This window comes from Giraffa tippelskirchi, chromosome 3, assembly GCF_054371585.1.
Source record: "Giraffa tippelskirchi isolate mGirTip1 chromosome 3, T2T-mGirTip1v1.2.pri, whole genome shotgun sequence".
In the NCBI taxonomy this organism is placed as follows: Eukaryota; Metazoa; Chordata; class Mammalia; order Artiodactyla; family Giraffidae; genus Giraffa; species Giraffa tippelskirchi.
This window is the reverse complement of record NC_137277.1, coordinates 166,809,687-166,836,074: the sequence shown is the minus strand read 5'-3', so window position 1 is coordinate 166,836,074 and position 26,388 is coordinate 166,809,687.

Genomic DNA, 26,388 nt, shown 5'->3' with positions numbered 1-26,388 from the left:
GAAACATAATCCTATTTACTATCTAGCTCAGCAATGATCAATATTTACATAGTGATAAAAAGATTAATATAATTTTGATTTAATGAAAATATGATATAAAATATGAGCAAGATGAAAAGAAGAAATAAAGGTATGGATTGGCTTAGTGTTACATCTGTATTTTCTAGTAGAGGAAGTCAGTGGATAATGTTTAAAATTAACAAATCAGAGAATGGACGTTAAAGTGCATTAAGAAATATGAAAGCAATATAACAAAGAAAAATATCTAGGAGAGGTGGATTTATTGCCTCTGTTGAAAAAGATTCAAAAGTTGAACTGAAGACTGCTGTTTTTCATTATACTCCATATAGTACTACTTGGCTTTCTAAAATATGCGCTTGCCTTTGTTTGAATAATAAAAAATATGTTACTAAAAGTGACTTTCAATTACATTTAGTTTTTAAAGCAATCACCATATGAATTCTAATACTAACTAAAGAGGTCATTGAGTTAAAGTACTTATTCTACTAATTTAATTAAATACATTCTTTTATCATAAAGTACTTACTAGAAATCTACATACACATAGACATTTACAGTTACTCAGGACAAAATCTCAATGTCATTGCATTTGGCACTGGAACTTAAGTTGGTTTTTGCATTGAGAGGTATAAAAAATTCATAATTAATTCAGAAATTCAAAATTATAATTCATTTATGATTATGAAATTGAACTTTTTAGAAACAAAATAAAGCATTTTTCTCTAGAAGCAGTTATTTGAAAAAATGACTTGAATCTGATCTTAGGAAGCCTACAACATCTAAGAATAGTCCAATACATTAAAAAAAAAAATCTTTAATGTACTCTATGTTAAGAATGAAAGAAAAGTGTGAACAGACCACAGAGAGTGGTAGGGCACAAATAAACTGATGGAGCGAATGTGTGATTAGAAATTGTGAGAAAAAGGTGGAAATTTGAGAATGAGCAGCTCTATTAAGTTAATTTCAATCAGGTGAAAACATACAAATGATGAAAATTAGGGAGATGGAAAGTTAGGATTGGTGGTGAATCATGAGCTTGAGGAGTTAGTGGATATTTCAGTTCAATTGCTCAGTCGTGTCTGACTCTTTGCGACCCCATGAACCACAGGATGCCAGGCCTCCCTGTCCATCACCAACTGCTGGAGTCTACCCAAATAGTGGATATTAAGCGTATTTATATATATATATATATATATATATATATATATATATATAAATGTGTAGCTGGGACTTCCCTGGTGGCTCAGTGGTAAAGAATCCGTCTGGCAATGCAGGAGATGTGGGTTTAATCCTTGGGTTGGGACGATCCCATGGAGAAGGAAATGGCACCCCATGCCAGTATTCTTGCCTGGAGAATCCCATGAACAGAGCCTGGCAGGATACAGTCCATTCATAGGGTTGCAAGAGTCGGACACAACTGAGTGACTAAACATACACACATGTATATATGGTTGGCTTGCATCACCAACTCAATGGACATGAATTTGAGCAAACTCTTGGAGACAGTGAAGGACAGGGAACCCTGGCATGCTGCAGTCCATGGGATTGCAAAGAGTCAGATATGACTTAGTGACTGAACAACAGCAACTATAGCATAGCCTAGAGAAAGTAGAAATAAATAAATATCTCTTTTATACACAGCTGTAAAAGATGAGAGTTTATTTTATTATATTTGCTGATTATGAAAGAAATTATATTTATATTATAGATTATTTAGAAAATGAGAAAAAGGCAAAAGAAGTCCAAATAAAAATCATTTATAACCCCATTACACAGAAATATCAAGCTAATTAGTATACTGTAGGTACCATGCGGGTAGGAAAAATGTCTGCCTTATTCACACTATATTTCCAGTATCTGGCAGAGTGTATGGAACAAAACAAGCACTTGATACCTGTTTATTAATTCATTTGTACCTTTTTTTGGTTCATTTTCACCAGTATTCTTGCCTGGAGAATCCCATGGACAGAGGAGCCTGGTAGGCTACTGTCCATGGGGTCGCTAAGAGTCGGACACGACTGAGCGACTTCACTTTCACTTTTCACCTTCATGCATTGGAGAAGGAAATGGCAACCCACTCCAGTGTTCTTGCCTGGAGAATCCCAGGGACGGAGGAGCCTGGTGAGCTGCCACCTATGGGGTCGCAGAGTTGGACACGACTGAAGTGACTTAGCAGCAGCAGCAGCACCATGTTTTTCTATGCATGTTAGATGTATTAGTGTGGATAGTTTATATTTTGTTTTTAATATCAAAGTATATCATTAAGTAGTCTTAGAAGACAGGATAAATGGTGGACGTATAATGATCCATTGTATGTATATATCATAATTTAGAAAAGTGTGCTTTACATAATATATGCTGTACTCTTTTTAATTTGACTTGAAATTGAAAGCATTTTATTTAATCCCAAGTAATTAAACAAAATGTTCATGGCTCTTATTTTTACAGCACAACTTTAATTTATGAGGTTTCCCTTAGCTTCATTTTTGAGACAGAACAGTGGCATGGCAAGAACTGGACAGAGGGAATTCAATGTTCTTTTTCTGACACTTACTAGCCGTGTGGTCTTCTGCAAATTATGAACTTCCAGTAGTCATTTCCTCTTCTGTGATAATGGGGGATTAGTAACCATCTCCCTATGGAGTTTCTCTAATGATTAATAATTTTTAATAATTAGTATGTAATAACAATATGCCATACTAAATGCTACACTTTCCAAACTGCCTGGCACATAGCAGGATCACACAATGTTAGCTCCCATTCATTCTTTGTCTACCTTAGGCAGAACAGTGTTTTCCAATGCAACACCTATTCCTAATAACAAATTGAACTATATAGTCTTGAAGCAGGAAGAGGAAGAAAGGATAGAACAAAGGAAACAGGAATCTTTGTTATTACCAAGTCTGATAAGAAAAAACCAGGCATCAGGCTCTAAAATCTTACCACTCATGGTCTGATTGTAACTACAAAGTTCAGTTTCAGTGAAAGTAGATACTACTTTAACTTCAGGACTTTACACAACAGAATAGTCTATGAAAACTTTCAATCGATAATTACACAACAGGTTTCTCCATATTTAAGTATGGTTTTAAGTTGAGTACCCACATTTGTAGACAACGTAATGTTTGGAACTGGATGAATCCCTGGAGCTCATTTAATCCAAGATCTCCATTTTAGAGATGAGGAAATGAAGACTCCAAAAGGTTAGCTTACTTGACCATGGTCAAAGAGATTAAGTGACAAAGCTAGCATAAGTCTAAAGCATTGTCATTATTCTATACATCATCTTGTTATACTTGATGATATTGAAATATAAATATTCAATTTTTGTAAGTATATCTGAAACTCATACATCATTTTTATATATTCTTTCTATTTCATACGCATATTCATACTTTCTGCAAGCATTTGCAAATCTGACCAAGATAGTTCTTTTGAAGATTTTGATAATTAGGTAATCAGCTCTGGATATGAAAATGGGTGGCCTTGAGCCATCTGGTCTTGATTGTAAATTAATCTTAAAAGAGTGAAGGTAAATAGGATTCCAGATGAATAGAGATTAGAAGAAGGTCACATCTTCTGGTGTTAAAAAAAATCACTGATACTCATTCAATGGATTGTACAGAAATTTTATATGCATATTCATATTCTTTGTGTTTAGAGAATTTTATTTCCTATAAGAATCATAGAATATTAGATATCACAGAACCCAGCTACTTTATTTTTCAGATAATAAAATTGAGACTGATCAAAATTAATGAGTTTCCTAGGATCATTTTACCAGTTAGTGAAAGGAAAAGCAATTATCAAGTGGTACATGCTTTAAAGGACTTCCCTAGTGGCTCAGATGGTAAAGAATCCACCTGCAATGAGGGAGACCTGGGTTCAATCCCTGGGTTGGGAAGATCCCCTGGAGAAGGGATTGGCAATCCACTCCAATATTCTTGCCTGGAGAATCCCATGGACAGAGGAACCTGGCAGTCTACAGCCCCTGGGGTCTCAAAGTGTCAGACACTACTGAGTGACTTTCACTTTACTTCAAACACTTTAAAAAATATTTTGTCAAGTACTTTTATAGATAATTATTTTTCATTATCTATAATATCGGTATTATTTCCCACATTTACTCTTTGAATAAGCAGGATTTCTGGTCACTGGATCTCAAAAATACATCTGCTGCTTCTAAGATGAAGTCCTTCTTTTTTTACCACCATATATACGTGAGAAGAGGTGGAGCTTAGATTCAAATTCCTATCTTAAACGCCCAATTTTCAGACATTATTTTATATGGGGACATGGTCTCATGTATTTTACTTCTCAGATAAACCTACTGACGTGTTATATTTCTAAAGAAGTAATACAACAAACTGAATGTGAATATGTGGCATAAGATTCCATCTGTATTATGAATGGAGGTAAGAACTGAGCTGGGTCTAATGTCTTTAAAAACTGTGGTCAAACAACAGAAATCTTCTACATCAACAGATTATACTTAAAAGTAAAGATCTGAAATCCACTTTTAAACTTAATATTAAATATAATATTTTTATAAATAATCTTTGTACTGTGGGGCAAAATTGTCATTTGTATTCTGTGTTATATTTACCATATGAAACTTTTCTTTGGAGGACATAATTTATCTTATTGTATATCCAGATCCATGTACTAAACAGGCAGCACAGGCTGCTATACTAGCAATTATTTTAAACTAGACCACACATCTGTTTTTTTTAAAATCATCTGCTTTGCCAACTTATGTTCAGTCAACATAAAATGAATTGGACTCCATGACCTTTCAATGAACCATATGATTTTGTTACACATATTAATTTCAAAAGGATTTACTTTTCCAAAGTCATGCTGTATGTGTAATACTATATAGGTAGGGGAATTTTAATGGACATTAAACATTTAGAGAATGGCATTATGCATAATATTTAAAATAAAATATATTGATTATCTATGATATATTTTTCAACCATACGCATAGCAGTTTTATATAGGAGAAAAGGATTTTTATCAGCAGTGATGACTGGAACACACCATACATCTCAGTGGCTATGAGCCAAATCTCTCATCTAATTTTATACACATAAGAATATTCTAGATTTTAAAATTCAGCAACAAGAAAAACTGCTTTCCTATGTAATCTGAAAAATCACTAGTTAAGTAATAAAAATATTTTATTTTTAGAAAAAATATATATACTCACCTATTACATACTCTCATACACATTTCTCAAGGATTACAGTTGAATGAAAAAGATGTTATGTAAGAAAGTCTATCATAATTTTAGAGGAACATGGCTCACTTATCAGTTTTTTGTGGGTGATCGCAACTCAAAAGAACCTTAGTTTTAAGCCCTCAGTAAGTAGATATCACTCATTTAGTCTAAGACGTGGATAAATTAGGATATAAACCAAGAGTTCAAGCTGTCTCCTATCATAATTAATTATATAAATATTTCCACATATATCCATTCAAGGAACAAAAGGGAGTCTAAGATGTCTTCATAGATTGAAGTGTAAGAGTTTCCTCTTAGGTATGGGACACTTGCCATTGGCAAGTATCTTTTAAGAAGATCAATAAAAGGTAAGGCTGGGTTTGAAGCTTTCTTATCAAACAGTGAAATGGTTTTTATTCCATGGCTGTTATAAATAACCTGAGAAGACAGGCAGTGACAGCCAAGAGAGGGGAAAAAGTATCATAAAAATAATAATCAATTATAATTATTATTTATTGGGAACTTACTATGTACTAAGAATTCTGTTTCTAGTATGTCTTCAAGAGCTTAGAAATGACATTTATAGGAAGGGAAGGAAACTTTAGAGTGTGTGGTTTCCAAGTGTTTTAAGTATGAAGAGCCATTTTCTAAAACATTTTTTGACTCTCCAGTGTAATATGTTATTATTGGTGGAATCATAAAACAGCATGGCCAAAAGCTATGTTGAATTTAGTAGTACTTTTAAATTAATTTATGTTGTATAATCACAATAGCATCTGTATAAATTTTTAAAAAATCATATATATTTCTGTATGATATAAGGAGTTTCATATACCTATGTACACACATATGGTGCATATGCTTGCATTGATAGTACACTGTTGTTGTTGTTCAGTCACCCAGTTGTATCTGACTTTTTGTGACCCCATGGCCTGTAGCATGCCAAGCCTCCCTGTCCCTCACCATCTCCCAAAGTTTGCCCAAATTCTTGTCCATTGCATTGGTGATGCCAACCAGCCATCTCATCCTCTGATGCCCTCTTCTTCTTCTGCCCCTAAGCTTTTCCAACATCAGGGACTTTTCCAATGAGTCAGCTGTTTGCATCAGATGACCAAAAAACTAGAGCTTCAGCTTCAGCATCAGTCCTTCCAATGAGTATTTAAGGTTGATTTCTCTTAAGATTGACTGGTTTGATCTCCTTGCAATCCAGGGGACTCTCAGGAGTCTTCTCCAGCACCACAGTTGAAAGGCATCAGTTCTTTGGCGCTCTGCCTTCTTTATGGTCCAGTTCTCACAACCTGTATGTGACCACTGGGGCAACCATAGCCTTGACTATATGGGCCTGTGTTGGCAGAGTAATGCCTCTGTTTTCAGCACACTGCCTAGGTTTGTCATCGCTTTCCTGCCAAGAAGCAATGGTCCTCTGATTTCATGGCTACAGTCACCATCTGCCATGATTTTAAAGACCACGAAGAGGAAATCTGTCACTGCTTCCACCTTTTCCCCTTCTATTTGCCATGAAGTAATGGGGCCAGATACCATGGTCTTAGTTTTTTTTTTTTAATATTTATAGTGCATATAGATAACTATATAATGATGTATATATATTTATGTATATGTATAGCATATAAAAATTCACATACTGCCTAACCATGTATTTAAATGAAATATTATTATCCAGTCATTCTACAGTCAATCTTAAAAGGCATGTGGATAACTATGCCTTGAAATAACCTTGATGCCATTCAAGATGAGAACCACTGTTTTAATTTTTGTTTTTTTTTTTCCTAGGTTGGATGGTTTTCTCTTTATTTATTTTTTATATCCCTGTGACTTATTTTTTAAATTTATTTTTAAAATTTTTTGCACTTTAAAGGTTATTTCCCATTTATAGTTATTATAAAATATTGGCTATGTTTCCTGTCTTGTGTAATACATCCTTGAGCCTATCTTATACCCAAATGTTTGTACTTTCTATTCTCCCCCCTCTATATTGCCCCTCCCCCTTTTCCCCCAGGTAACCACTGTGGGAAGACTCCCCATATCTGTGTCTCATTCTTTTATATGATATTTACTAGTTTGCTGTGTTTTTTTAGATTTCACACATGTGATATCATACAGTATTTATCTTTCTCTGACTTACTTCACTTACCATGATGCTCTCCAAGTCCTTCCATGCTGCTGTAAATGGCAAAATTTTTCCTTTTTTTTTAATAGTTGAGTGGTAGTCTATTTTTTATATATATGTATATATATATATCACAGCTTCTTTATCCATTCATCTATTGTTGGACCCTTAGGTTATTTCCATGTCTTGGCAATTGTAAATAGTGCTGCTATTAACATTGGGGTATATGTATCCTTTCAAATTAGTGTTTTTGCTTTTTTTCTGTATATATATCCACGAGTAGAATTGTTGGGTCGTAGGGTAGTTCTATTTTTAGTATTTTGAGAACTCTTCATAGTGCTTTCCACAGTGGCAGCACCAACTAATAGTCCCACTAACAATGTACAAGGGTTCCCTTTTCTCCACATCCTTGCCAACTTGTTTGTGAAAGCCACTCTTTTCAAGGAGGATTTTTACTATAAAGTGGTGCCTTGGTTCATCACATCATGCACAAACACACCGAGGTACAAAATTTTTTTTACTATTTTGCTGATTTCACAGCCATTTTTTTCAAACGTTTTTGCATTTTTTGTTGTTGTTGTTGTTCAGTTGCTAAGTCTGACTCATTGTGACCCCGTGAACTGCAGCATGCCAGGCTTCCCTGTCCTTCACCATCTCCCTGAGTTTGTTCAAACTCATGTCCATTGAGTCAGTTTTATTCTGCTTAGAAAGTGTTAATGTCTTTAAAGTCTTGTCAATGTCATTGTCATTAAAGTCTTCCATTCTTGCATAAGAGATAAGCTCTCCCTTCAATTTCCACTATATCTTAAGACCTCCATTTCTATATTTTAAAGGTATTTTAAAAAAAATAACAGCATTGAAAAGACTGGGATTTCTCAGAATATTTCAGTTTTTCTACCTGGTTTTTTTTTTTTAGCTTCTTTTTTTCAGCCAATTAGGATTTTCTAACTAAATGTGTGTCTAGGTGTGTATAAAAACATTATATTTGTGCAGCAAATATAATTTCCACCAAGATTATCTTTCTTGATCTCCTTATAATTTTCTCTTTGAAGAGTTTAGTTTCTTAAGGCTGTCGAAATAGCTTTCTTAAAATTATTTCTCCTATTTATTTTCTTATATTTTCTAAAAGATTATCTTACTTCTATCTATTTGTAAGCACTTCTTTTTAAGTTGCAACTCTTACCTAAAGTTAAATATTGAATGTCAGTATATTCTGACTTTCCCTGAAGAGTAACCCATAGCTCTTTTCCACCTCAGCAAAGAATGTAGACTTTTAAATGAATAGTTAATCAATGTACATAAGTAAACGCTGTTCTATGGAAACCTTTTAAAGCAATAAGGATTCTCATATATCTGAAGAGATTCAATTATTACCTGGTTTGAAAGACAAAGGTCCTGATCAAAGTCACACAGGATCCCAGAAATAGAAAGAACCTTGGAAGTAAATTTAGTGGGGGAATTTACTTTATCACTTTTGAAGTCACAAAGAACAGATCTCTTCTCTCTTTCTTATTATAGTCTTCTAACAATTTCAACCCCACAATCATGTCTGTTTTCTGGTCTTTTCTTATCTAATCTTATATGACGTGTTTGTAATTGCTTCCTTCAAACTTGCTTAAAGCAGATTTATCAGGAGTGGTTGGAGCATAGCAGTATAGATAAGGATCATCACTTCCCTTATCTAGAAACTGGACCACCATTAATGCAACCCAAGAAAGCATTAGGTTCTGTGGCAGATGAATCATATCATCCCCTAATTATGAGCTTGTTAACATCCCCACTTTCACTCTGTATTTGTGTAGTTTCCCATCTGTGCCTCCAAACCCTTGTCCATAAAGCCTTTGAATTTTCTGTTACTAAGAAAAGAAATATGTACTTTATTGTCATCTGGGAATTCTTCTGAGACTGAGGAAGGTAATTTTCTAGACCATAAGAAGAAGGAAGGATTTCAATTCAATTCTTCTGAACTTGAAACTCAGATGATAGGATAAGAATGAGAACTGCAGATACTTTGTCTGGTCTTCTCTTCATCCTACTACCTATTTGAGTTGATATGTCTTGGATTGAATTCAGAATTAGAATTTTGTAAAAAATGATACATTCAGATTTGGGTTTAGATTTTATTTCATGGATTCATGAAAAATGATGGTCGTATATTATCCTGAGAATCTAAGTGGTTTTCCTGGTCAGTCCTGATGATTTAGCACGTTCACTCTGCAAAACTCAAATAAATAAAATTCCTATGCCTGAATGATTTGATATGACACCGTGAGTAAGCAAATGTCTTCATAATTAATTGTACCCTTCCCAGACTTCTCTATTTCTGCAGCACATAGGTACAAACACATATATTTATTTGTGCAAAAATTTTCTAGTGTAAATGTGTACCTATATAAATACATCTGTACTATAGAAAACTGTGCTTTAGTTATTTCCTCCTAAATGTGTATTCAGTTTTGTTTTCTTGGCCACTTACAATTGAATATCTTTTATATTCATGAAAATTCTGCAAAGCATATTTGGAAAAGCATTTACTTTCAAGCACATTGAAATATATCTCACTATTCTCATATTTGTGTTACCCATAGTACTATGTTTTTATTGCCACCTGGGATTACTTAATAATCCAAAAAAGGAATGAAAGCAACATGATATCTAATTATTCCACTGGTAAGGAATGTTTGGATCAAGCAAGCATAAATGATTCTCATCATGAGAAAATGCATTTAATATGAAGGTTAATATCAAAATTGCAGGGGGGAGGGGTTGAAGAGAAATACAGAGAGAGAGATACACAGCAGCTGAAACTGAAATTTATTAACACTTGTAAAAACCCCATTAAAATCCTTCAATTTATGGCAGTTAAGCAAGTTTACATGCTGGAATCACTTGAGATTTCCCATCTAAGGCAGATCATTTGATGTTTTATGCATTATCAGAAGTTTAAGAGACAGATACTTACAGCACAGTATCACATTTTGTCAGAGACCTGATTTCATATTCATCTGAGATCTTATTTTACTTACTGCTTTTGACAAGAGTGATTTCAGGGAAATAACTCACTTATTTACAGTGCTACAGGAAAAAAAAATGGAATAGGAAACTAAAAAAAAAAAACAACTACCTGTCCTCCTTGGCAATAATGTGGAGAAGTAGACATTTATAAGATTAAATAATCCAAACAAAAGTATGATATTTAATGTTAAATGAAAAGAAAAGGAAAACTTGGCTATAAAGAATGATTTGTAATAAAGATAGCATCTTTTCTTTTTCTTTATTTCCTTGGGCTCAGCAGAAAATTAGGAGAACATATGCCGATCCATGATTTGTCAGCCTTGCATTAGGAATATTTTAGTCAAGAGGCAAGGCATTAAGCCAAATTTCCTGGAAAAGATAAAGGAAAACTAACTTGAAGTCTAATGTACCTTTACTTCAACAAACCTGACATTTTAAGAAGGATACCTCACAACATCCAAATATTTGAGTGAAAATCATATTGTTTGGGAGATTTTCCAAAGAGATTTTTCAAAGAGATTTTTCAAACTCCTGAGTGTGGCAACTTAAGCTGTTGGGTTGTCATATTGCTACCTAGCCATTTTGGAGACTGAGGAAGAAAAGTCAAGGATGTTGATCCTTTCTTTATTTAGAATTATTATTTCTTTGTTTAGAATTAGAATATTTCGTTTATAGTAGATTTTGGCATTAATCTTGATTTTTTAAAGATATTGCGTTAAAATGCTATTTATGTTGATGACCGAGATTTTGGAGCCCTCAAATTCAAATTTTGTGCCTAAGACGAACTCTGTACTTGCCTTATCTAGAAGGTGTGTGTGTGTGTTTGCACATATACATATACATACTCATATTTTGGAAGATGTTATTCATACATAACTTTATTTTTTTTTCATTTTCTATTTGAGGTTTCCACCCCCACATTCTTACTGGGCTTAAAGAACAAATAATTATAATACCTCTTGATAAGCATTTTTCTCATACTCGAAGGATAAGTCTTCCTCTAGGCCTCGTTCCATGTTGATTAACTTCAGAATCTTTAGTTGTTTCATATTTCAATTCTTAATTTTTATGGCTCCAAAATACATTTTCTTCACATCTTCCAAACAATTTCATACTAGGGGAAAGATCTGCTCTCAGGTCTTTTACTTTTTTGTATCATTGTGTTGTACTTGATTTTTTAAAAATTGTGCCAGGTCTACTTACCTTCCTTGCTCATTTCCCTCCCTGTAGTTAGGGGGAGGGATGAGTCCTCATGGTCTCCTTGAGGAGCAGGTTATTGGCTGAGGGCTTTGTGTGTTGAGTAAGGTGGTATGAGTGGGTATGTGTGGGAGTAGATCTCTGTAAATCAACATTGTGTGAACATTGCACACAGGCTTATCAGGCTTTTGGAGTGAGACCAATCTTCATTCTGTGAGCTGAGACTTCTTAGTTTTAGATACTTAAGAACAACACGAATTAAAAAAATTAAAAAGCCATCTGATACTGGTCTTATCACACTTTTGTCTCTTTTCCCTAGAAATTTCAAATATAGAATTTCACCAGATTCAACAATAAAATCTATGGAGGAAAGATGAAAGAGTTCTTCCCCCAAAGAAGTTTCCACCAACCTTCTTTGGGTGAAAGAAGTTGAAAGTCCTTTCACCAAAGAAGAGTTTGTGACAAATTCTAAATAATTCTTTTACCACCAGATTTACATATACCTAACTTTTCTTGGCTTTCCTTTGGCAAAATTTATTCAATACTCCAGAGTTACCTCACTAACCTTATTCTAGTTGTAACTGATTGTTTTGGCAATTTACTCAGTTGCTTTGGATTTCATTGCCTCATTTCCAAGAATCTGGAATTTCCTTTACCCTTTGGAGCTTAATAAGAATCTTCTTTCTGTTGAATCGTTATGTCACCTGATAGAAATGTTAAATGATCACAGGTTCAGAGCTGACTCTTGAGGAACTGTGGCACCATTTGTTGCGTGTCCCTAGGTCGACACTGATCCATTGATAACCTCTCTCTGGGTCTGACTTTCCAGCTGGTTTTTCACTCACCTCATAACTAAACTGTTCAGACCTTGTTTTTCCACTTAATTGATGTGTGTGTTGTGTGGGGCAGAATCAAAGACCCTGTTAAAACTTAGGATTGATTGTATCTCTAGCTTCCTTTGGTCAATCAGAACTCCCACAAGGATATCAGCCTGGTCAGACTAGACATATTGTTGTCAGTACCATGTTGGTTTTCTTATCAAAGTGTTTGCTATCTCATGGGATAATTTCAGTATTTTTTCCTAAGTATCAAAACCCTGCTGGAATTACAATACAGACTTCAGCTACAATGTAAATCCAAAATCCAAGGGTAGTTTTTTTTTTTTTTTCTTTTAAGATACAGAAGAACAATGGCCATTCTTTTAGTGCATTCAGCCAAAGTTCACAGAGTTTAGGGAAGAAGATTTCTGGTAAAAAAAACAAAGAAATCAGGCCTTTTGAGAGAGTTTTCTGGAATATGTCCATACTATTTCTCCCTTCATTCTTGTCTACTTTTCTCCTGGACTTGGCCTATATTGATAGCCATTCAAGTAAGAAATCACCCCATTTTGAGAGCTATAACTTCATCTTGTTCATTAATGTCTCTGCTTTAGGGTAAAAGGAACGAGTACATGAATGTCTACCTGTAGGTATAATAAAAATAGATGTAGCACACAGAGATGTATTATTTGTCTAGTTTATAGGGAGTTCCTTGCCGTGCTCAGGGAATTTAAGTATTCACTTGAAAGGAGCAGCCGTGTGGCAGTGAGCCTTCTGCTGTTCTTCTTTCACCACAAAGGAGTAATTCAATTAATTTAATGCCTTAAAAGATTTTTACATGACCTACTCATGTCGGGAATAGAGGAAAATACTGCTTTTTGGCAAAAGCTTCCATTATTTTAATGGGATGTGATGCTGTTTAGGGTATTCTAAGGTGTAGGGATATATTGAGGATTTACACTGAAAGGAAGGGAACATAAAAAATTAGCATGGATGAGATGTATAACAATTTCCATATATTTGTCAAGGTTTCTGATTATGAGAAAATGAAACTTACTTTCCCTTTAGAGAGAATGTTTTACTTCTTCCTATTCTAAGGCTAAAATTCTAGGTTTTTGTACTTTGTGTTTTTCAATAAAGGGTCTCACAGAAACATAGCTGAAGACACAAAAGGTAATACAGATACAAACTTTCTATGAATATTTTAGATGTGAGGAAGGATGACCATGATGATGAAGCTTCCACACCTGATACAGAAGGATTCTGCCAGAGCCTGAAGAGGACAACTAAGGAGGAAGGAGCCTTGTTCCTGCCACTAAGGAGCTTCCAGTTTAGTTCTGGGAATGGATGACACTCCAGATGAGGTCCTCTATCATCAACCATACTGCTGGCCAGGAATTAAAAATAAAACATAGCCTGGTGCACCAGGTCATTTCAGCAACCTAAAACTGACTTCCTCTACATTCAGCCACACTCATCCTTTGTCCTAACCTACTCTTACGTATATTGTTAGTGAGTTATTTTTCCCATTAGGTTGCAAATTCCCTCAAAGGATAACGTTTTGATGTGAACTCAAATATCATAAATACAAAAGAAAAGAAACACACTTAAGAGAAACATATATGAAGTTCAAAAGCAGCTTGGAACCAGTTAAAGCAAAATCCAAGGTGCAAGCCTGGCATGTATGATTGTGCGGTTTGTGTACTGCACAAGGACTCTAGATCAGTGAATTGAGGCCAGGTAGGCTTCTCCTCATCAAGCCTTGTGCTCATGATACTGTGCCCGCCTGGTTTATTGGCTTCTGTTTGTCTTGCCAGGGTGCCTGTAGTTAGATATTGTCCTCAAGATCTGAGCTTTAAATACTTGTTTAGCAGAGTGACAGAGCAGTATCTGCAATTTGCTTTAAAGTCTCCATGTTAGGATACAAAAAAAAAAAAAAATCAACCAGCCACTATACATATATGTGTAGAACTAGGAGTGCATCATTTGTTTTAACTATGCCCACTAAGGGCTCTGGTAATTCTGTGGGGAAGGGAAATGAGAAGCAGATATCTGAAGTATATAGCTGCTCTCCATTTGTAATTTATTTGATACACACTGATGACTATCATTCCAATAACTACTTAGTAAACTGACGGCAACTCCCATCCATAGTGTGGGTTTTCATTCACAATGAATGAAATGTCTTTATGACAATGAATTTCATATTCACAATGAATGAATGTGAATGCCTTTATGCCCTGAGATGAAAACCTGTAAGAATTGTTTTGGAACATATTTGAACTTGGAGGACTCCACATGGTAATTCCAATCACCATTTAGGATGCATAAACCAGGCAAGCAGAATCATACAGAGTGCCTGACATGGCTTGTCCCAACCACTTGTGTCTCCTGTTAGGTAAGCTGATACTACTGCCAGGTGCTATTTGCACAGCCATGGATGGGAGTCTGCCATGGGTGCTGTGTTAGATGGAGTTGGGAGTAATTGGGGAGCTACTCAGGAAGATAGTGGGTTTAGAATGAAGCATTATAGGAGGAAGCCAGATCAAGAAGGAGGAGAAAGGCATTCTAGGTGGAAGTTTTAGGCTGGAGACTTACAGGGTGAGTTTGGCAATTGTCTGTGTTTTATTTGGCCTGCAGAAAGTTTATGTAAACAAGGAGATGTTATGGCTGATCAAATCATAACTAGCTTAACATCTAATATCTTACCTTGCAGCTTTATTGACTTGTGTGTCCTGTCTGGCCTTGAAAAACAGTTGAGTTTTTGAATCCCATGAGCATCTCTTTTTGGAAGTAGAAATGGAAAAAGAACAATGACATTGAAAGAGAATGGACAGGAACAATCTTGAAGCATAGATTACAATATTTAGTCATGATACAATGAACAGTCCAGAAGTGTTTTCAAAATGTTTGTGCTTAGTGCATATTACTATGCACAACATGATCAAACAGACCCCAAACTAATTCCAAAACTCATGATGTGTGTTTTACAAGTTGAGTACAGAGGATAACCTGCATGTATACCTTGCATGAACAAAACAGATGGAATTGTGTCTTTGGTTTTGTCTCAGAAAAGTTTGAAACTCTTCTAAGGTAATTAATTTAACAAAGGAAAATAAACTTTAAATATTCCTGATGCAACAAAGCAAAAAAGTCTAATCTGTAATATTTTTCCAAATGTTGGAAGTTAGTCAGTCTTAACAGACCCAGCATCATAAAAGTGACCCCAAACTATTTCTATGGTGCATAATTTGTGTTCCATGAGTATGGAGTAAATGTTATAACCTGCAGATTACATCTCATATGAAGTTGAACCCATGATGGTTTGGAAGTTTTCCACAAGATCACTTTTTACAGGAGTGGAGGTTTAAGGAATATATGAAAGATATATGAGGGTTAGAAACTTCTGGGCACTACAACCAAAATAATTTAATATGAAATTCAGCTATGCAGTATCTTGGTGACTCCAATCTTGCTCCTGCTAGTACTTTGGAGTTAAATGTTTGAAAATGCAATAGAAGATGCTGCTCTGAAAGAAGATTAGGGCTCAGACAACTTCAAGAATCTTCCCACGGTAGGAATACAAGAAAGTCAATTTGTGCTCTGAAGGTGTAGTTCATCTACGGTATCCATAATTAATGAGGTTTCCTTCAACTCCCACAAGGCTCAGTGGTAAAGAATCACATCTGCCAATGCAGATGTGGGAGATGCAGGTTCAATCCCTGGGTCAGGAAGACCCCCTGGAGTAGGAAATGGTGACCTATTCCAGTATTCTTGCCTGGAAAATTTCATGGATAGGGTAGCCCTGGGGGCTGCAGTCCTTGTGGTTGCAAGGAGTTGGACATGACTGAGCAACTAACACACACACACACACACATACACGTATTTATGCTTGCTTTTTTTGGTATGAGATTTCTTCCAAATTTCTTACCATCAAACAAAATTGATATTCTAGGAAGAAACACCCCACTGATCTGGTTGATCTCAGCACCCACTTGTTCTCTGTGTGTCTGGGGAAAGGTAGGTGAGTGAGTAACCCAGTTTGAGAAACATGGTAGATTGGGCAGACCAAAGTGTGCAGAAGTGGTTTTTGCACTGGCACAGCTAAACATAATGAGGGGAAACAAAAGAGCATGCCCAGAGGAGGTCTCTATTTACAAAGCTGCTCTGTCCCTGGCCTTCATCCCAGCCACAAAACACCCACACAGGAGGCAGCCATTGGGACAGTAGACACTTGTCCAGGAGAAAGGGATCCAACACTTAGTGGATGAGAACAACTTTTGGTAGGTTTCAGATACCAACAGGTTGCCCTTAAAATGTTTGCTCAGCACAGAACAGATATATAGCAATGCCATAAGCATTCAGCTTCTGCTTTTAGCTGACTGCTTTTGCAAAGCTGTTTTCACTTTCTGTCTAAATCTTCCTGCAAAGTGCTACAGTTAACTATCCACACATCACAGATGATGTGCTCTGACAGACATGAAGAAGAATTAAAGTGAAATGCATGCAATGTTTAAAATAAAATCATCTATGTCATGAACAAAAAAAACAAAACAGATGGAATTGTGTCCTTGGTCATGCCTCAGAAGAGTTTCAAACTCCTCTAAACCACTTAACTTAATAATAATGATAAAAAACTCTCAATATTCCAAATGTAATAAAGAAAAAAAGCCAACCTAATTCTATAATCACATTGGAATTTGGTATCAATGATTTTGCTGTCAAGAATTCACTGATGAAATGACATTTAGGTTTATGAGGTAAATCACTGAGGCAAAATAGCCATTGATTTGAATGTCACAGAACTGATGAAGTGACTTTCCATTAGTGTACCCCATGCTAAAAGAAGGATCTGGTAAGTGAAACTGGTCACAAAAGGGAAAACATCATATCAAATTGGATGGAGCACGTCTGTCGTGTCTTCGACACAAGTGTTTAGTTCCTCAGAAAAACATTCCAAGCAAACAATTCTTCACAGACTATTTCTCTTTCCTAGAATGAAAGAGGGATATGCTTGGTGTAATCACTTGCTCAGTTCAGAGCCACAAGAAAAGTCAAGTCTTGAGGTTGCTTTTTCAGTGGAATTCTTCAACTTGACATCAACAGGAAAGCCCAATCAGTCTTAGATTGGAAGTGCTGGAAATCTTTCCCCCAAAATGATTGGTGGGGGAGGAGGGAAGAGAAGGGAAGGATTTACTCAAGATCAGGGGAGTCGAATAAACAAGCGCCATGGCAGTTTCCTGCAGGAAAGTGGAAAGATTAACCTGGTTTATATTGAGATGAGGATAGAGCTTAACACAGGTTGTAGTTGATTAAACAAGAGTGAATCACTGCGCTGCCCCATGTAGACAGTCTTTAGCCATTATGTTTCATAATAACAGAGAAATCTAGAGCTCTCAGTAAGCCCCTGATTTTAGTCAGTGCAGAGGTGGAGCTCAGAGACCTGCTGTCTTTGTGGTCCCCGCACCTCCCCAGAATTTTCACCCACTTCCGACTTTAAAAAAATAACACAGAAGATAATATTACAAATCTTAGTCAAGCTTCTAACTCGTGCGTTAGGAAGCTCAGGATCATTTTCAGGGTCTTGGGAGAAAAGTCTCTCTTGCCAAGTGTCCTTGGGGACCTTTATTACTGGAAGTGGGCATTTTGCCAGATGCTGCAGTGAGGCTTTATAAAAATAGACAAGATAAATGGACTTTTAGTGCAGTATTGTGCCAGACTTTAAATTTTCAGGAAATTATTTTTTTAACCTAGCTGAGAGTCAAGTCAATTTGTGAATTAGCTGAAAGGATGGCTCGATATGGGGGTGGGGGTTTGGGGGGGGTGAGGCATCTGACATTTTAAGTCAGAAAAGCCTGCCACACAAAACAGATTTCTCTTGGCAATCAAGATAACTTAACAACCATAAACACATTGTCAGAGGGAAAAATTACATTTTGCTCTAACACAGATCATGTACAGATGACTGATTTTTCTTTCTAGTTCAAGCAGAGAAAGACTGTTTATATATCTCAACTTCTGACCTAAGCAGGCAGAACAGTCTTAGAGGTCTGAGTAGGGATGGCTGAAGAACTTTTGGATACTTCTTTGTAAAGGATATAGCATGATGATCATGGGGTATATACACAGTCCAGATTGTTGAGAATCAGAGTAAAGTTGCTGCCATAGATACTTTGTGATATTTGTTCACTTATTATTCCCCCTCCTGAAAGATAGAACAAAGACTGTTTAAAATAAAAACAACGCTGTTTTATTCCATTTTTACTTGGTTTATTTGGAATATGATGACAGACTGTTTTTACCCGTTTCTGTGGAACGTTTTTTTTCACCCCAAGAATGTTCTCAACTGATATCTCATGTTTTACCATGATTTCATTCAATTCTCAGATCACTGATCCCTCAGATAGTAGACGTAAGCTGAATATTGTAAAAGACAATTGAAAATTGTCAAGAACCATCTGAGACCCAAGGTATTATTAATTGTTTACTATTATCATTATAAACATTTTCAAAAATAAAAAAAAAAGTACAGTAGATTTTTAAAAATTCACCTGAGACCATGGCCCATCTAAGAGAGGATAGTTTGATCCAGTCGTTTTTTATTTTTATTTAGTGAGTGTGGAGGGGAGAGGAGAGTTGCCCAACTCCCCAGCATTCTGGCGTTATTTACTGCAACAAGCGCATTAATCGGGTATGGATTCATTGAGTACTTTTTTCTTTTGGCTGCACCGTGCAGCAAGTGGGATCTTAGTTCCACAACCAAGGATTGAATCCATATCCCTCCTGCAGTAGAGGCACAGATTCTTAACCATTGGGCCTGCAAGGAAGTCCTTACTGAGCACCTTTGATGTCCTCAGCACTGTTGGATAATTCTGACAAAACAGAAACAGTCCCTGGATTCCAAAAGTTTGTAGCTGGTTGTACAGAAAAGACCCACTTGTGCTCACAGATACATAAACACACATGCTCACCGTTAAAAAAAAAGTACAAGACAGTAGTGAAAATAGTGAAAGAGTAGAAGTAAGCAGTGGTCTATGAATATCTATTTGCATTATGAATTTTGGAAAAATCACAGAAAGATTTGTGTGTGTGTGTGTGTGTGCCTTCCTGGCTTCTCTTTTTAAAGTCTAAAGATGTATTCCTAAAGGCCCGCCAAACAGGGGAGACATGTGTTTATTGAACTCATGCTATGTGCTAGGCATGTGGGCATTTATTCCCTTATATAGTTGTCAGAACAATAACTGAAGTAACATTACTATGAATTCTATTTTATAGACCCAGAATGTGAGCCTCAGCTACTAAGCAAAGTAGCCAAGTTGCCCCAGCTAGCAAATGGTAGAACTGAACTATGAATCTGTACTTTTCCTTTTCTTTTTTTACAAATTGAGATATAATTAACATATATAGGTGGCCCAGTGGTAAAGAATTTGCCTTCCAGTGCAGGAGACACAGGGCTGTGGGTTCAATCCCTGGATCTGGAAGATGCCCTGGAGAAGAAAATGGCAACCCACTCCAGTATTCTTGCCTGGAAAATCCCATGGACAGAGAAAACTGGCTGGCTACGGTCCACAGGGTGGCAAAGAGTTGGGTATTACTGAGTTACTGAGCACACGATTAGCATAAAATATTATGTTAGTTTCAGGTGTAAAACATCATGATTCAGTATGTATGTATTGCAAAATGATCACTACAATAAGTTTGAACATCCACCACTACATAAAATTATTTTTCTCGTGATGAGAACTTTGAAGATTTACTCTCTTAGCAACCTTCAGATATACAATATAGTATTATTAACATTAGTTACCACACTGTACATGATGCCCCGGGATTTCTTTGTCCATCTTGACCACCTTTCCACTTCTTGAATCCATATTTTTCTGATTCAAAACCCTGTTCTCTTGTTTCCTCTGCCAGTGTTTCTCAAAATATTTGCAGTCTGAATTAGAGCCTCTGGGGTAAGTGGCAAGGGGAAGGGAATATTTGGTAAAAGCAGATTATTAGGCTCCCAAACCTGCTAAACTATAGTCACCCACTAGAATTGAGGACTGTTGCTCTGTACTGTATAGCAACTGCTTCAGTGATTTAGATATTTTGTGCTTCAAGTAAACACAGTTGTCTGGGATGAAAGGAATAGAAATAAGTAAGTAAATAAATAAATAAGTCTCAATTATTTGTTCCTTGAGCTAGGGTCACTTGAGCTAAATTCTCTTTAGTTTTCACTAGAATTCTCAAGAGTCTACAAATCAATGAGAAAGTACAAATTCTATTTCTTCTCTGAGGGAAAAAGAAAGGGAGTCCCTCGTGAACAGCTGGCATCAGAAGGATGCTGTAGTTCTGCAAGATACATTTCCAGGTGGTTAATTGAAACCTAATGTGTGTCTTATCCCCTATCTGGAGCTTTTCTTCTCATGTCCCTTTTATCCAGGGGTCTAAAGCTCAAAATAAATCTAGCCAGAATTTAGAATGAAAGCAGTTTCTTCGTTAGATTTTTGAGATGAAATGAAAGTTAATAGTAGCGAAAGGATTTTCATCTATTTTATAGGATTCTAATGGGAGATAACAGGCAATTGGGAAGTCATTCATGGATTCAAAGAATACTACGATTGAATGGAAATGTGATTATGTCTCCTTGAGAAAAGGTATTCATGAAATATTTGTGTTCATTACTCTTTCTCTGAGCAGAAGAATACTTAAGTCAACCTCTGTCTTGTTCTAGGGAAGAGGATTCTAGAACTGAAACATAGGATTTTACTTTACCACTTTTAAAATGTAAATTTGATAAATTAATTTAGCAATAGAATTATTGTTGTTGTTTAGTTGTGCCCAGTTCTTTGAAGCCCCATGGACTGTAGCCCACCAGGTTCCTCTGTTCATGGGATTTCCCAGGCAAGAATCCTGGAGTGGGTTGTCATTTCCTTCTCCAGGGGATCTTCCTGACCCAGGGATCGAACCCATGCTTCCTGCATTGGCAGGCAGATTCTACTGCTGAGGTATCAGGGAAGCCCAATAGTAGTATTAGGTACAATTTAGTAGGCAGTTGCCAAAGAGGTTAAACACTGAGCTAATTATTTTATTGCTGTACTTCACTGAGAATTTGATTATTTTATGTTGTCACTCAATCTTGATTTGTAGTACCTGCCTCCTTTATGCAAAAAAGGATAAGATATTTCATTTTGTATCTCAATAAAATACTTCAATCTATACCCCACATTATAACATCTTATAAACTTTCACATGCATTCTTATTTTATTATTGACATTAATAACAGCACTCACAATTTCAGCCAAATTTAACCTCCACGAAAACCTGGCAAGACGGGTACTATGCACATATTACAGATGATGAAATTGAAGCTTAGGGAAATTAAAAGATAAAACCCAGTGATTCTGTAACCTTAGCTTTCATAATCTAGAAGGCTTGTTAAAACACGTTGCTGGGTTGCGCCTCCAGAATTTCTGGCTCAGAATATTTTGGATCACTTCAGGAAAACTATTTTTCTGTGTATTTAGAGTTAGACATTACATTACATTTATATATACATGTATATGTATATATGGGCTTCCCTGAAGGCTCAGATGGTAAAGAATCTGCCTATATAATATATATTGCATTATATATAACATATTACATATACATATATAGAGAGCACATTTGGGAGTCATGTTATTTAAGAATATTCTATTATTTAATAATATATTTTCTTTAAAATAAAAATTTTAAAAATTGCTTTGCCTTGGTAGACCAAGATATATATTTGATGCTCAAATTACACAGGAGAAAGGAAGCCCTTTACTGTGGAACAAGACCAAATGAAAGATTGAATTATAGAAAATATACCCCTTCTGGGCAGGTTCAGGGAGTGGGTGGGTAGCCTATCAGGCATTTGGACACATTTCATGTCTATGTTCCAAAGACTTTTCCTACTTGTCTCTTCTGTGTCAGCAGCCTGCGCTCTTAAAAATCATGGAAATTAGGAATAGGATAGACCCAGGCTGTCATCTATTTCATCAGCCTGTCAGTCTAGAGCCACTATCTTCTGTTTGGTCCATTTCCACTGGAATTACTTGATAGTGAAAAATGAGAGAGTGAGATATTTAAAGAAAAAAGGATACTTGTAAGAAAATATTTTTCAACAAAACCGTCAAGAGTTAAGAAAGCTACTGTTTGTTGATTTCTCTGACACTGAGAACTGGGAGAGTATCAGTTTTCTGTCTGCCAACAACATTCATGCTTTCACTATACTAACGACTCACCTCAGAAATGTCTATTCTGGCTACTTAAGCTCCAGGAAGCTGGAAGACATGGGAGCGTTTCTGTATTGGCACCATCACTATGCACGAGTGCCACTGTGTTAATGGCAGGTGTGAATTTTCTTTATTCTCCTTCAGGGCTCTCTCTTGGATTATCTGTGGTGTTTGTCTACCCGCCATTTTACTTCTAGTCTTTAAAAACAGCTCCTTGATTTTTTTAATTTTTTTTTTTGGCACAAATGAAGTTGACCCCAACTTGCGACTCCAGGAAAGAGGCAGGTGGCCTGTGTGAGACCAGATAGAACCTTCCAGAGACTCTTTCTTTTTCTTGAGTGTCCTCAACTGATAGGAGGTGAGCTGGGTGCCCTTGGGAGACTATCACATGGGGAGGAGCCTACTTGAGAAGAATGGCAAAGAAAACAGATACGGGGGATAAAGAGAAAGATAGATTCCTGATGATGTTACTTAATAATCTGAATTCCAGATGTGAACCTATACATCTTGTTTCCTTTTTTTTCTTTTTTTGGCTGAACCTTTTGAGTGTAGTTGTAATCTCTAGCCTAACTTCTAGAAAGTTAAAGCAGATTGACTTATAAGCACTCTAGAATCAAAATAAGCAAGCTTCTTTGCTAGTGAAAATACTAGTTTCGGAGACCTGGGTTCTAGTCCTGGTTATAGCACAGAGAAAAGTTCTTTGGGGACATTATCTCTTGGTGTCACAGCCTCTTGAATTCTTTCTCATTCACTTTAGACCCACAAGATGACTTCCATTACTGATTTTACCTATGTTACTGAAATCATCATAAAGACACTTCGGGGGAAGATTATTGAAAATGGCCTGGGAAGAAAAGAGACAACTGATGTTGGAAGGGCTACAAGAAAATGTGACAAGGCAGATGCTGTAGAATCAAGATCATAAGTGAGTAACAGACAGTAGGATCATTTTTCCTGATAAGTATGGTAGCTCAAGTAACCTCAAACAATAGCTGCAATGGAAAAACGTGGGCTAAAAAAGCAAAACAGGAAATAAACTCTGGAGACAGAAAAGAGACATCTGACATCTATGACTAGTAATTTTTAAGATTTAAAAAATTTTTATTTTGGCTCTGCCACATGTGGGATTTTAGTTCCCCAACCAGTGATCAAACCCATGCTCCCTGCCATGGAAGTGTGGAGTCTTAACCACCAGACCACTGGGAAGTCCCTAGTAATCTTATTTTTGGTGAGGTACTTGTTGTGGCTTAAGTGTCGGAAGCAAAAGAGACAGATATTAAGATGAAAGAGAAGCCAAGATAAACCCTCTCGGAAACAAGTGCCTTTCAAAGTCCTGCAAACTTTTACGTATGAGATTCAAATAATTTTTATAAAGCTAAATTGTCACATTTGAATAATTTTTTCCACTTATTTTTTATTGAATGAAAGATTCTTTAAATTTTATAATGCTTTACAACTTTCAAAATCACACACATGATTTCATATAATCACATAGTAACACCCTTTGCACCCCTCCAACCCATATGCTGCCCCTCCCACTCCCCTCTCCCCACAGGTAACCATGAGTTTGTTCTCTGTATGTATGTGAATTTGCTTCTTTTTTGTTTTGTTCACTAGTTTGTTGCATTTTTTTAGATTCCACATATAAGTGATATCATACAGTATCTTTCTCAGTCTGACTTATTTCACTTAGCCCTCCAAGCACATTCATGTTGCTGCAAATGAAGATTTCATCCTTTTGAAAATTTTTATCAGAGTCCTCCCCTTGGCATGCTGGTGAATATTTAACAATTAAACCTCAAAGGGGGTGGGGTGGGGAAGATGATTTGTGAAATTTGCAGTTTGGGCAGCATAAATACTCCCCCCATGACCAATTTCAAGCTGCCAAGCTGATGTCAACTGACTCATAAAAGTTCTGAAAATTTACCAACTGGCTCTGATATGAACCAATTCCAGGCTACACTGAAATTATAGAGGGGAAACTCTAATTATCATTGCTTTTGTGTATGTTTTTAAGGAGTAGCTATGTGGCCCTCCCTGAGGGTTCAGATGTGAATCAGAGATTGTAGAGCTCCAGAAAGAAATGATATGGATTCCTCTGATGTCCTGTTCCCAAGCAGGGCTATTCTGATACCACTGAATGTTATGCTTCAGAAGAGAACCTTAACTGTGGAGGTCACAGGGCACGGCCACAGGATCATTCTAATACTGTAATCCACACAGGCAGAATTAGTGTGGTATGCAGCCTGCTCTGATGTTTCAGGTGCTTGGATTCTGAACACAAAGATAGCCATTGTGGGAAGAGGGGATGGTGCAACCTTTGCAAAGAAGAGAAGCATTCGCCCTGGGGCAGGAGACAATAGCAAGGGGATAAGAAGGTGGAGGCACTCTTACCTGCCCCAGACCAGAAACAAGTTTAAACAGAGTAGGTAGAGAATCCATCAGTATCAGATAATAAAGCAGCCCACAAAAGGACACAGGTAAAGAAGGAAAGGGTGGAGAAGATTTAGAAGTGGCAGCTGTAGGCAGAGAGACAAGGAAGAAAATGAAGGAGCAAGGAGAATACGAAGAGAAGAAACCAACAGGAAAATAACAGGAAAGCCTGTCACCTGTCAAACATATGGGTCAGCAGTCTCACAAGTGGGATTGTATTAAGGAGGGTGATTGCATGAAGGGGATGAGGATTGTTTTCAAGGGAAATTGATTGAGACACTGTAAACTTCCTATGAGCAGATATGAATCTATACGTGTGTGTATGCGTACATATTTAATATTAGTCATTTCACCCAGGTAGGAGTCAAAACATTTAGAGATAAACAAGAAACAAGTACCCCAAAAGTGAAGATACAAAAATTCCAATGTTTGAGATTGAAGTTGATGAAATGCAATCTTGATTCTTTCCTTAAAGGGAGAAAAGTAGAAATTTCTGCTACTCTTCAAATCTTTCCTCTTATGATTTGGTTGAAATAATGTTCAAATGCCCCAAACTAAAGGGACAGTGGACATTCTCAAAGGAAAAGTAGCCCAAGTAAGATGTATCTTTGGCTCCCATTGAAGGTAAGAAGACTTGAGATTGAGCAAGATACTTGGGTAGCTCTTAAAAGAAGAAAGAATAGATGACTTTAGGAGGCTTGGATTTGTGCAGGAAAATGACTACTTTGAAAAAAACAAATGCTTGCTCTTGGGGACAGCGATACTGGCTGGGCTCCTTTTGGACCTGAGAGGAGACGGATGGCAAGCAATAAACTGCCTCCTTCACACAGAGATATGTATCTGTTACCTTATGATAAACTATGATTTATATGCAAAGAATAATCCAACTGGTGTCACCTTCTCTCCAAAAAAGGAAAAAATAAAAATTGACTCACTCAAGTATATTCTCAATGAAGATGTTGGGAAACCTGTTTCCCTCTACTCCCAAACTTACATCTGAAGAATATTTATGGACTTCAAGGTAGAAAGAAATCAAAGATCTTCAAATGCAAATGCACATTAACTCAGGAAGACAATTTTAAAAGACAAATAGAAATGCTCCAGTCTTGGCTTACACAGAATTGAATTTCAGCCAAACCTGGCCTCAACATTCTTTGCTATTTGGGACAAGTTGCATGCTTTCCCTAGCCTGTCTTTAATAAAATGCAGAAATTGGAGCAGATACATACGGGTTCTGTTCTGTATGAAATTGACAAAGCATTCTACAATCAAGGAAGACTCATTTTCTTTAAATACAAAGTAAA